At 36.7% G+C, this 12,990-nt stretch overlaps 1 pseudogene; it reads right to left on the reverse strand.

Moving 5' to 3' along the window:
* Nucleotides 1–11,685, reverse strand: part of LOC107755816 (sushi domain-containing protein 2-like) — a 22,346-nt pseudogene extending 10,661 nt beyond the window's left edge.
* Between the last annotated feature and the right edge of the window lie 1,305 nt (nucleotides 11,686–12,990).

Genomic DNA, 12,990 nt, shown 5'->3' on the forward strand with positions numbered 1-12,990 from the left:
TAATATATATATATATATATATATATATATATAGTTACATCTGTATTTACATGTTTTAAAACACACTTCTAGTTGGATAAAAAAAAAGAAATATATTTAAAACTAAATTCATATTTATTTAAATTGTTAAAAAATGCCTTAAATTGATCAAAAGTGACAAAGAGATTTATAATGTTACAAAAAAATTATAATTCAAATAAAAGCTTTTTTTCATGGTTTACACAAAATTATCAATCAGCTAAAAGTGTCACTAATTTTTAAAATTTCATTAAATTTCGATAGTGTCGTAACATATTTTGTGTACTTTATGTACTTTTAAAGAAATTGCAAAAAGAGCACCGGACAGGAGAACTCTTCTCCTCACAAAAATGAAAAAATTTGCGAAAATAGAAACTTCTCAATTTTAAAAGACTACTGTGGGAAAAAAAAACTATTACAAAATTTCAGAACTAAATTACATTACTAACCAGTTACCAACATTATATCCATCTAATCTGGAACAAGTGCCATTTTTGATTACACTCTGTAAAAAGAGATTTTGTTTCATTCCTTTAACTATGGTTAAAATCACTAATTAATATTTGAAACAAATTCTGCACACATTGTTTGGGAGATGTTTGAAATTATGATTGAGGAAATATTTGACAGATTATCAAAATAACTGTTTGGTTGTTGTAGCCCTGCACAGAACCACATGATTGTCACTTCCTTCATTTCACCCTCACTTTCCTGCTTTTTGCTCCTCTGAATATGAACTGTGCTGGAATGCATGTAAAAAAACTAACCGTTGAGGGTTATTTGCTGGGGGTTCTAAATGCTGTAATGGGAAGTCAATTACAGGCCCGGGCAGCACTTTGATCCCAGCGCCACTGACATGCTTGACGGGGATGTGGGCTAGAATGTCAACCTTTATCAGCCAGTAGCCAAAACAAAAGAAAGAGAAGGAGAGAGTGAGAGAGGGAAAGTAGAGGAACAGATAAGAGGCATAAAAATCACTGGGACCCCACATTGTCTTACAACATGGGAGTAAACAGAGGTTTAGTGGGACTATCAATTCAAGTGGAGGTGGAGCCCCGGCCTGAACACATTGCTCACCTAACACTAAGACACATGTCAGCTCTTAAGAGCGCCAGTCTAAAAGGCCGGCCTTCAAAACAAAGATAATGACTATAGACATGCTCAAGAGCAATAGATATGGCCATACCATAAGAATGAAAAGATGTACGGAGGGAGGTTATCTGTAGGTTGTGCTTTCATGCTAACTAGAGCAGATCTGTCAGAAACCTTTATGACAGCTGAAAAATGACTTTTGTAAATGAAAAAACCCACCAAACTGGTCTCATGTAATTCTCATGAACAAGACGGTTACACTTTATTTTACAGTACGTGTACTTACAGTGTACTTACCCAAGAAAGTACTGGCTAGTATAAGGTAACTACAAGGAGAAAGGAGAGAGAGACAGGGAAAAAGTAGAGAGAAAGAGGTAGGGAAGGTGAGATTGTGGGATTGTCAAAATAGCCCTAAATAACCTGTTAAAACCAGTGAAAAGTTTGATAAAACCCTGGGCACATTACTGACCTGTCTGACCGCAGCGGTCTGTAAGTACCTATATATCAAGAAAAATGCTCTCCTACAATTTCCTGATGATAAATAATGATCTGTTTAGCTGTGCGAGATAGCGATTGGCGAACGATGGCCTGCAGTGATGGTGTGGTAAAGAGTGCCTGCACAAACCAATGTACCTTTGCAGGTATTTAATTGTGTGTGAGTTTAATGAAAATCATTTATCTGAAAGTTCACAAATATGATTATCAAGTTGGACAGTAAACTCCACGATCATTAATGAATAAAGCAGGCAACGGCTGCTTTATTGATTTAGAAAGTGTACTTGCACAGCAAATAAACGGCAAATATTGATTAATATCACGTTTGACAAACTACAAGTCTCAAAGCATTGGCTGAACACCAACACTACCGAATTTATTTATTATTTTTCCCCCAATACGAATTATCCAACATGTTTGCAATAGCGTGCATTCAGTAAATTCAGCGCGAGATCATTTGGCTCACAGGCCTGATGTGTGTTTGTAAAGTGGGCTGTTGCTTTGTTTTGGCTCTCCAGTTGTGCAGCGAACCCCCAGAAAGGCCAGCGGGCATGAATTCTCAACAGCTGTGGAGCAGATAAACGATTCATGTGTTTGATGGAGAGAGTCCAGATCAGATTCTGAACAGATCCATCCTGAAGATTCCTATCGAGAGGAAGTATGTTGTTCCGCTCTGATGAGACCAAGGGGTCACGAGTTAACAAGCGCAAGTACATCCAGGTCGGTCTGTATGACTGCTGCGCTCTCTGTCTGTCTGCATGACTCGCGGATCAAAGCGCCGGTCAGTTTGACAAGAGAAGTCTCTTTAGACATATTAGAATGATTTCTGAAGGATCATGTGACACTGAAGACTGGGATGATGGCTGCTAAAAATTCAGCTTTGCATCAGAGGAATAAATTAGATTTTAAAATATATATATAAAACAGAAAACAGTTCTTTTAAAATGTAATATTACTGTTTTGCTGTATTTCTTATCAAATAAATGCAGCCTTGGTGAGCAAACTTTTGAACAGCAGAGACAGCAATTGCTTGATTTAGATGTGTAAGATCATCTATTCGTAATGGAATATGGAGGAAAAAGTAAAAAATAGAATCATCTACCACAGCCTTCTATTATCTCAAGAGAATATGAACTTTAAAAAGGGACACACTGCCATCTAGTGGTTTGGAACGATATGTTGTGAGTAATTGATCTCAGAATTTTCATTCTCCACTTTTACCTACCAGCCACACAGTGCGTATCCTGTCCAGACCACTTGCCGTCTGCTTGACAGGTGCGTTCTTGGGACCCATAGAGACGGTATCCACTGTTACATGAGAACGTGACCGTTGCCCCCTCCAGGTACAAGGTTCCTTCCTTCTGACCGTGGTTAGGTGGTGAAAACCAACCACAGGATTGCACTGAGATCACAAAATCACAGCCATTACCAAATCATAAAAATATATTATATAGATAACAATCAGATCATATGCAAGTCTCCAATGCTTTATAACTGAGATATGGTCAGAGATCACATTTTCAATAGTGTGCCGCTGTTATTTAAGCTGTATATGATGGCGTTTAAAATTCAGCAAACAGCTAAACGTTGTTTTAATGCAAAACGTCACTATGTAATGCTGGCATTGGTCTTTATCCTCACAACCAGTTATAAATGCATAACATTTGATAAGACTTATATGAGCATGTTGTAAAAATCTTAAAAGCACTAATACAAGCTTCAGGTGACCACAGTATGCACCGTTTTAGAATTAAAAAATAATACATTTAATTTAATTTTTAAATATATTTTATTTTTAAGTATATTACGTATTTTTAATTAAAATTATATATTTACCATTTAGTGCCATATATGGTATTTAGTGCCATTTCATGGAATTGATGCATAAATACATAATTCATCAGATGAGTATGTATATATTGGTTATGCAAGAAACAACTATGAACAGGGCTCATCCAATTCGATTTTAGGGCCAGAAATACATGGATTATAAAATGTATTTTTAGGAGAGGGTGCCTAAATCATACGGAAGTCTGGGAAAGGAAATACTGCAATTAATATTCCTGCAAAAAAAATCTAAAAATTTTAGAAGATTTTTCACTAATAGTGAAATAGTTGCACTTACCAGGCTCCAGAGCTTTCTTGGTGGATGTATGACTCCGGTAGGCCAGCAGTGTGGCATTGCCTTGTTCCAGACTGCGCATGCTTAGTGCGTCATATTTACAGAATGAAGCCCCCTCTCCGGCACATAGGTTCAGTGTTGGCTCCAGCAGAGGATCCTCTGGGTCTTCAGTCACGGAAAAGTTTGGGATGAAAGACGGATCGTGCTTTGGGGCATAGTAATATTCATTCAGGAGGTGGGTTGAGTCATAAGTAAACAGTGAAGTCTCATTCGTAATGGCCCCTAGTAAAGAAAAATATATGGTATTTTGTGAAAAAAAAGAGGCAAAAGATTTCAACTACAGCTTGAAATTTTACAAATGTTTCCTCATGAATGATTTGTCATGTTTCTTTTCAAGGTCTTTTAAAGCATTATTAAATTATGCTCTCAAAAACAGATTGGTTTTAATTGTTTCCTCTTGTACATTACTTATTTGCAGATGTTCTTGTGCAATTAAATCTAATTTACCCAGTTTCTGTAACCGCTATACAGCTTCAATGACACTTTGTTTTCAATGAATATTTTATTTATAGACAAAAAAAGCATAGACAGTAATTGGGATTTTTTTTCATTGCAACCACATAAAAATATATAATAAAAATAACAATAAATTACAAAAAATAAATAAATAATAATACAAAAACTAGACATATGCATTTAAAGTATTTATGTGACAGACTAAATCTGTGATTCCACATAAGCCACACGGAATAGTCATAGAATAAATTAGCAAACTGTACATTTACAACAGATGGAGCCTTTCATAAATAGAGTAAATTATATCTGACTAGCAGTATAATTTGTAATTTCGGTTTCAATAAATTTCATCATACACTGACTGAACTGACTGTACTGGCAGTAAAGTAATGTAAAAGTGAAACGGTTACTCACAGCCAGCACAATAGGTGAATATATCCTGTGCACTGCTATTGAGAGGGATGATCACTCCATTACTAGAGGTGAAATCATCTTCAGGGTCGTCATTCATTGTACCGAGCAGCCCCTGCGTGTGGTTCTGTAAGTCATGCGGCTGTAGGACGGTAAGGGTCATGACCCCTCCACCTGCCCTGACCTCTACCCCTGTCCCAGACGGAAACATCACCGTCACATCAGTAGGTTTAGGGGAAAAAACAAAAACACCTGGAACGAGACACAAAAAAACAGAGAACAGAGATTGCAAAACAGATCACATATATAAACAAGTAACACAAAATTAAACTGACAGCATAACAGATTATGATTTTTCATCTTGTACATCTGCTAAACTGATAACGGGTGTTTGTTTTCAAAATGTGTATTAACAGAAACTGTGAAGGTCAATGGCTGCATTAAGAAATTATGCCAAGATTTGAACACATTAATTTGTTTTGCAGACATCTGCTTAAGTACCCGATAACCGTATAAAAGAGAAACATAACATAAACAAATAATTTAAAGACACAAATATTTTTGTTTCACTAATTAATAATGGCCAATTATGTGCTCAATTATTTGCCAATAATTATGCAATTTACAAGAATACACTACTGTTCAAAAGTTTGGGGTTGGTACATTTTTTTTATGTTTATAAAATATGTCTCTTATGCTCACCAAGGCTGCGTTAATTTGATAAAAAAAATACAGTAAAAACAGTAATATTGTGAAATATTACAATTTAAAATAACTGTTTTCTAAGTGCAATTTATTCCTGTGACAGCAGCCATAACTTTAGTCTTCAGTGTCACATGATCCTTCAGAAATCATGTAAAATATGTTGATTTGGTGCTGAGAAAATAGTTTTCTATTTTGTGCTTTTGCTAAACTGTGCTTAGCTAAAGCTGACTTTGAGAGGATAAATAAACTGCTCTCACCCTTAAGGTCGATCCATTTTTGCTCAGAGAAGGAAAGCACCTGTTGGTTCATTAAGACTTGGAGCTCATCTACTTGGTCTCTGAGACGCACCTCGATGACATCAGAGTCTTTCTCCCTCATGGCCACCGAACTGAGTCGTGTTGCCATAGCAACAGTAGCTGAAAGAACAATGTTCTTAGCCCAGGTCTGATTCAATCCATCCTTAATACGGAAGGTTACAGAACTCACCATTCTCAAATTTCACTGGTTCAGTCCTGCCTTGTACAGACAGCTCATAGTCTGAAGAGTGAACCAGACTGTACTCTCCTTTCCCATTGAAGGTGAAAGTCACACCATCGAATGTCATGAAGTGAGGGTCACCAAGCACAGCAGCTAATGAAAAGATGGAAAAGATAAGGATGTATTAACCAACATTTGCACAAAAATCTAAAGATTCAGTGCAGTGGCCTATCAGCTAGTCCACAGATTTGACAAGTTTGCATCTGGTTCAAGACACTTCTCAATCAAACCCAATCTTCTACCTATCATTTCCTGCTCTCTCTCTATTATTGCTGCCAATATAAGTGTCAAAAATGTAAATTAAGAACAATAATAATAATAGTAACAAAAAAAATACATTTTAAAATAAAAAGTAGGCCTGGGCGATAAAACGGTATCAATATTTATCGACGGTACACCTTCTTCGGTATGTTTCATTTGAATGTTTTGTTAGTCTAGCCCACGAGAGGCTCCGCTGCTGTGTTATGCATTCAACATATTCGAGAAATATAGAAGAAACCAAGCCATTCACACAGAACGCATTTTCAGCACATTTTTTAGACGGACAAATACGACTGCTGCACTCGCGTCTCACACAAGAGATGTATAGTTCTTATTGGTCAATAGGTAATTGGAATAAGCATAAATCAAATCACACATAAGCACAAATCAAGGGAACATTAACTTGTAAGGTTTGCTCACAGATTTAGTCGCAGCAAACAGCACAAACGACCGCGTGAAAGAAAAGCTACATTTTTGAGAAGACATGTTTGGGCAGAATATATCAATTGAGATCACTAAACTCCAACTTATATATTTGTCAGAGTTTTCTGATCATCAGCACTTTTTCCTTAATGTGGTTGCCGGGTTGGGAAGATTAAGTAGCCCACTGGGTAGAAAATGTATCGATTTAAGGGAAAAGCTTGTTTCAGGATAAATAACCAGTGGGCAAATTTTGCAGATGATTATGTTTAATATATCGAGAGAAGCAGAAATTGCGATCACAATTAAGTACAATTTATTGTGTAGCCCTATCTGAACTGAACTAACACAGAACTGACTCAAGCTTTTGTTCTTTAGAACTGCTTTACAGCAGAATTTGAGTTAGGTTTCCATAATTGATTCTGCATGTTCATGTTTATCACTAAGCTGCTTTGACAAACTATGCATTGTACGAAGTGCTACAGAAATAAAGGTGACTTGACTTAAAATTCTGATAAGTGACATATTACCTGCCCTGTATGGCTCTGACGCAGTGAACTGCACCTGGATGGTAAACACACAAACTACCTGCCTCGATATCACAGCCATAATCAGTCTGAAAAAACACACACACACACACACACACACACACACACACACACACACAATTTGTTGTTTGTCTCAATAAATTGTGTTAATTATAAATACAGTGGTTAAATAATAAAAAAAAAATTCTATTGCTTTTTGTTTTAAAAAAAGGTTATAAAAATGTCAATAATTATCGATACTGAACGATATGAAACATTATATCGTTGATACATTTTTTTGCTATATCGCCCAGCCCTAATAAAAAGCATTAAATAAAATATACAATACATTTATTGCAGATATTTTCTGTACCTGCTCTAGGAGGACGATATGTTCTGCAGTCACTGGACGGGCGGTGAGTGACGTAGTATTTGCAGTTGTCTGACCACAGGCAGCAGTAGTAGAAACTGATGACATCATACTTCCAGTGAGAGAATCCTGGAACTCTGGGTGGTTTCTTGTATGGCGGCTCCCCCCAGTCGTGCCCTCGATCTGGGGTGCTGCCACCTATAGAGTCTCCCGTGAGCACCTGAGCTCCAGTGCTGTCATAGCAACACTGCTGACCGGCACCATACTCAGGACTGCAAGGGAAAAAATATTTATCAACAGACTAAAAATCAAACTGAATTAAATGTATTTACATCAATCAGAATGGATTATAATATAAATTATATTTTTGACATTGTCCACTGTCTATTTTGTGTTTCTATTACTGTCAAATTTCCCACATGCATTATTATCAGTATAATATAGTATTCAAATTAGCGATAGATCAATATATTAGGCAATACTGTAAAATAAAGTGTTACCAAAATTACTCAAATTAAGTGTCATTATTATTAAATATTAATTCACCAAAAAAAAGGTAACACTTTATTTTAAGGACCAATTCTCACTTTTAACTAGCTGCTTATTGGCATGCATATTGGCTATTTATTAGTACTTACAAAGCACATATTAATGGCTTATTCTACATGACCCTATTTTAGATCTCTTAATCCACCCCGTACCTAAACTTAACAACTACCTTACTAACTATTAATAAACAGCAAATTAGGAGTTTATTGAGAAAAAACTCTGAATTAATAGTGAATATGTGTTCCAAACACGTTATTCTAAAGTGTTACCGTAATTTTCTATGGCAAGAGAGGTGTGTGTGTCTATATATACATATCCAGCATATATGCACATTTTAAAGGGGTCATATGATGTTGCTAAAAAGAACATTATTTTGTGTATTTGGTGTAATGAAATGTGTTTATGCGGTTTAAAGTAAAAAAAACACATTATTTTCCACATACTGCATAATGAGCTCTAATATAGACACTTAAATGAATATAGCTTTATCACATTTAATTAAAGCTGTTTTACCCTATGTATTTACATTTGCCTGAATCTGTAATTGGTGGAGTGTAAAAAATTCTCAAATAATGATGTTGTTGCTAGTGTTGCAAACTGTGGTGTCCAAAACGATATCAGATGAATTTATTACTCTAGTCTACACCCACATGAAATTTTCCGGTGTCAGCACGGGCCTGGGCCAGTGTGCATGGGCAGTCGGTGATCTCAGTGAGGAAGTTGGGCATTGCTTTCTCTTCTTTATCCCAATTGATACACTTGTCCAGGGCCCAGCCTGCAGAGTCCTTCCTGAACGCCTCCTCTAGATGCCAGGCGATCGCATGCGCTCCACTCCACAGGGCGTTAACATCTCTGCACAAAAAAAGTATGTCTTTATTCAAACAGTCTGATATTGGAACCATAACATTTTACACAATTTCATTATAAAAACTATAAAAGAAATACTAATATTAACTACTAAAAGTTCTTACCGGGCTCCATCTGGTTTAGTGCTGGGACTGACACGCATGCTCCCTAGGTCCCAAAAGGAATATGAATTTTCTGCGATTTGTGGGGTGAAACTGAAAACTCCACTGTTGGGTACATCTCTGCCCACTGTGTACAGATACTTCCACTCAGCCTCCCAGTTTGCAGAATATGCCTCTCCTGTTAGTTTAATAATAATAATGTATATCTTCTATATGCATTTTAGATAGACAGTACCAATTATAAACAGACAGACAGCTAGACAGAAAGATAGATAAACAGAACAACAGGCAGACAGCAAGGCTGACAGATAGAACTACAGAAAGACCAACAGACAGAAAGGCAGAACACCTGTCAGACAGAAAGAACAACCGACAAACAGAATGACAAAACAAAAAGGTAACAGAACGACTGACAGGAAGCGCAACCTGAAAGGCTGAAAGAATGACTGACAGACAGCAAGGACAGAACGAATGACCGAAGGAACAAATGAACGACAGAAATAGTAACCGACAGTCAGAAAGACAGAATAAATGACCGACAGAGAGAATAACAGAACTAATGACCAATAAGAAAGAATGACCGCCAGACATAACGACAAAAACAACCAACAGCTGACAGACACAAAGACAGAAAGAATGACCGGCAAACAGAATTACAGAATGACAGACAGAACGATAGCTAGAATGAACAAGACAGAACAAGGCAGAACAGCCAACAGACAGAATGACTGAAAGGCTGACAGAAAGAAGGACCGACAGACAGAATTACAGAATGACTGACAGAATGGCCACAGACAGACAGAACGACTGACAGCCAGACAGAATGACAAATAGAATTAAAAAACAGATAGAACGAGAAGAATAGCTAGAATGAGCGATAGAAAGATAGAACGACAGGCATATAGACTGACAAACAAGACAGACAGACAGATATATAGATAGATCTGTGCTCTACTCACCAGTCTCACTGTAACCCCACAGCTCAATGTTGACTCTCTCTGCTTTTATTAGAGATGAGATCCATATCATCTTTAAATCCCCGCTGACGTTAGGAGTGCCATAGTACTGCCACTGTGTGGCATTGCCAAAAATTATCTTGTAAAAAGGACTCAGCTTACTGTGGTGGACTAATAAATCAGACAGAGCACCTTATCATTAAAAGAAACTTCTACGTTAAGACAAACATATTACAGTGAACTTGTGTCAATATCATATGCCTTGGGAGGTCTGACTACAATATCTAATCAGGCCATAATGCAATAACCATACAATCATAATTGATATTAGCTAAGAACAACACTTGAAGGAATGTTCTAGAAAGGAATGTCTCCTAGGTTACTTAACACAATGTCACAATACTTTTGAAACAGCATGCATGTGATCAAATTATTTGGAATACCTTTCACTGATAAATAAGAAATGTGCAAATAAGGTACACTTTGACTGACTTTCCCACAAAACCTCAGTGTGCATTATGATTTCTGTAGCTCACCTGAGAGCCACCGCCCTGATCTGTCATAGTTGACTCCATCTGTAGACACCTCAAAAGGGATCCAGCCCGACTCATAGAGCAGCGGAGTGATACAGTGACCCACTCCGCTCTCATCCACATAGCCCTCTGTCAAAATCTCGGAGTTAAACCTGTGAAACACACTCTGTTCAGCACTGGAGTGCATTTATACCACTGATCAGATCTGGCAGACTTTATTTAGCATGCACTTTTATTCTGAGCAACTGAGGAACACAAAAAAGCTATTCACCCTAAGCTGGCAGTAACATGAGAACATTTCCATCTTATCTTATTCAGTCTTCACCAAAGCCACTTCTTGTACCAAACAAACATTTTAACTCAAACTTTGTTCTAGAGAACTTGAGAGGCACAAAAATCAAGAGGAAAAACTTTCAGCCAAAACTCCCTTAATGCCAGAATATGTGATTACTGAACATTGTATATTAGTATTCTGTTCTTGCATAGTAAGTATATTGCTATATAATATTACACATTAAATAGTAATATATAAATAATGACATTTTAATGCAATAATTATGTTTACATTAATTGTTTGAAAAATGCATTACTTATTATTATTAGGAACACAAAATGCAAAGATAACCTGGACAAGATGATCTTCATTATACATATACACACACACACACACACACACATATACATACATACATACATACATACACACACACACACACAAATGGGACATGAGAAATTTTATTTTTTCGGTGAACAAATACTTAAACACATTGTGTTGTGACATTACAGTAAACTTGCAAGGAAGGAATGTCTTCAGTGTTTATGAACAGTTGACTTGTGCGCTTCAGAGAACATCAACAGATTTCTGGCACTCTTACCTGCAAGCGAGGTTAATGTTCTATATACACACACACACACACATATACATACATACATACATACATACACACACACACACACAAATGGGACATGAGAAATTTTATTTTTTCGGTGAACAAATACTTAAACACATTGTGTTGTGACATTACAGTAAACTTGCAAGGTACGAATGTCTTCAGTGTTTATGAACAGTTGACTTGTGCGCTTCAGAGAACATCAACAGATTTCTGGCACTCTTACCTGCAAGCGAGGTTAATGTTCTGCTCAAATGTAGCGTTGCGGATTTTGAAGTCTGTGCCTCCCAGCAAAGATCCAGAGTGTGGTTCAATATCAAGGCAAACACACACACACAAATGGGACATGAGAAATTTTATTTTTTCGGTTAACAAATACTTAAACACATTGTGTTGTGACATTACAGTAAACTTGCAAGGTACGAATGTCTTCAGTGTTTATGAACAGTTGACTTGTGCGCTTCAGAGAACATCAACAGATTTCTGGCACTCTTACCTGCAAGCGAGGTTAATGTTCTGCTCAAATGTAGCGTTGCGGATTTTGAAGTCTGTGCCTCCCAGCAAAGATCCAGAGTGTGGTTCAATATCAAGGCAAAACTGTTTATAATCTGCACAGCAGTCCTTCAGAGATTCACATGTTGCATGACAGGAGCATGTGTTAAACTTCTCACCACAGCTCCTGGCACATGACTGCGCTGAGAAAGGAAGTAAAGACATATTGCTGCAACTGCATTCTCTAGAAGACAGAACAATTACTCCAGTACATGTAAGAAGAGCTTACCTGCAGTCCTGGAAAACAGCTGAAGGAGCAGCACTATGAACATACAGAGATGGATTTTGTCCTTATATTTGCACAACATTGTTTCTGGTTAAAATAAGCCGAGATGTTTTAATATCAACTTAGGCGTCGTACGCAAACTCGGTATGAAACACATGTGGTTCTCAGTCATGACATTGTGACAAAGGTCTACCTCTCTCTCTCTTAACGTACCTTGTAACTGTTTAACAGTCAAGGACTCGCTGCAGCTTGCAGACAAGAGGCAATAAATGAAACTCTCCAGGCACAAGAAACGTGCATATCATGTATTTCGTTTAATGCTGCTATCTGTGCAAAGCATTATCATTGCACGTGCACATTTATTAGGATTGCAAAGTTTTGAACTCGTCCTCGTGCAACTTTTAGACTTGGGACACATTTAGCAGTTGGGTGTGCGAAATGTGACGATAACGGGAATGCCCCAAAATAAAGCTTCAAAATTGAAGTCCTTTGAAATAAATAAATAAACTAATAAATAAATAAACTTTTAAGGATAAAAGTTAGATTAATGTTATTTACATTTTATACAACAGTATGCATATGTAGATAAGGTAAATAAATAGGTGCGTTCAAACTTTATAGTGTGTAATGAAGTTGCAATTTATTCAATATTAAAATATATATTAAATATAGTAAATAAATAAACGAGTGCCTTCAAGCTTTTGAAGATTAAACTTTCGAATAGTATTGTTATACATTGTTAAATAAAGAATGAATTGTTATAAAATGAAGTTACCAAGATTGCAGCGTACGTTTGTACACATTGAATTAAATATTGGTATGTAACATCTCTATATTTATTT

Source organism: Sinocyclocheilus rhinocerous, unplaced genomic scaffold (assembly GCF_001515625.1).
Source record: "Sinocyclocheilus rhinocerous isolate Xijiao unplaced genomic scaffold, SAMN03320098_v1.1 scaffold352, whole genome shotgun sequence".
Taxonomy (NCBI): domain Eukaryota; kingdom Metazoa; phylum Chordata; class Actinopteri; order Cypriniformes; family Cyprinidae; genus Sinocyclocheilus; species Sinocyclocheilus rhinocerous.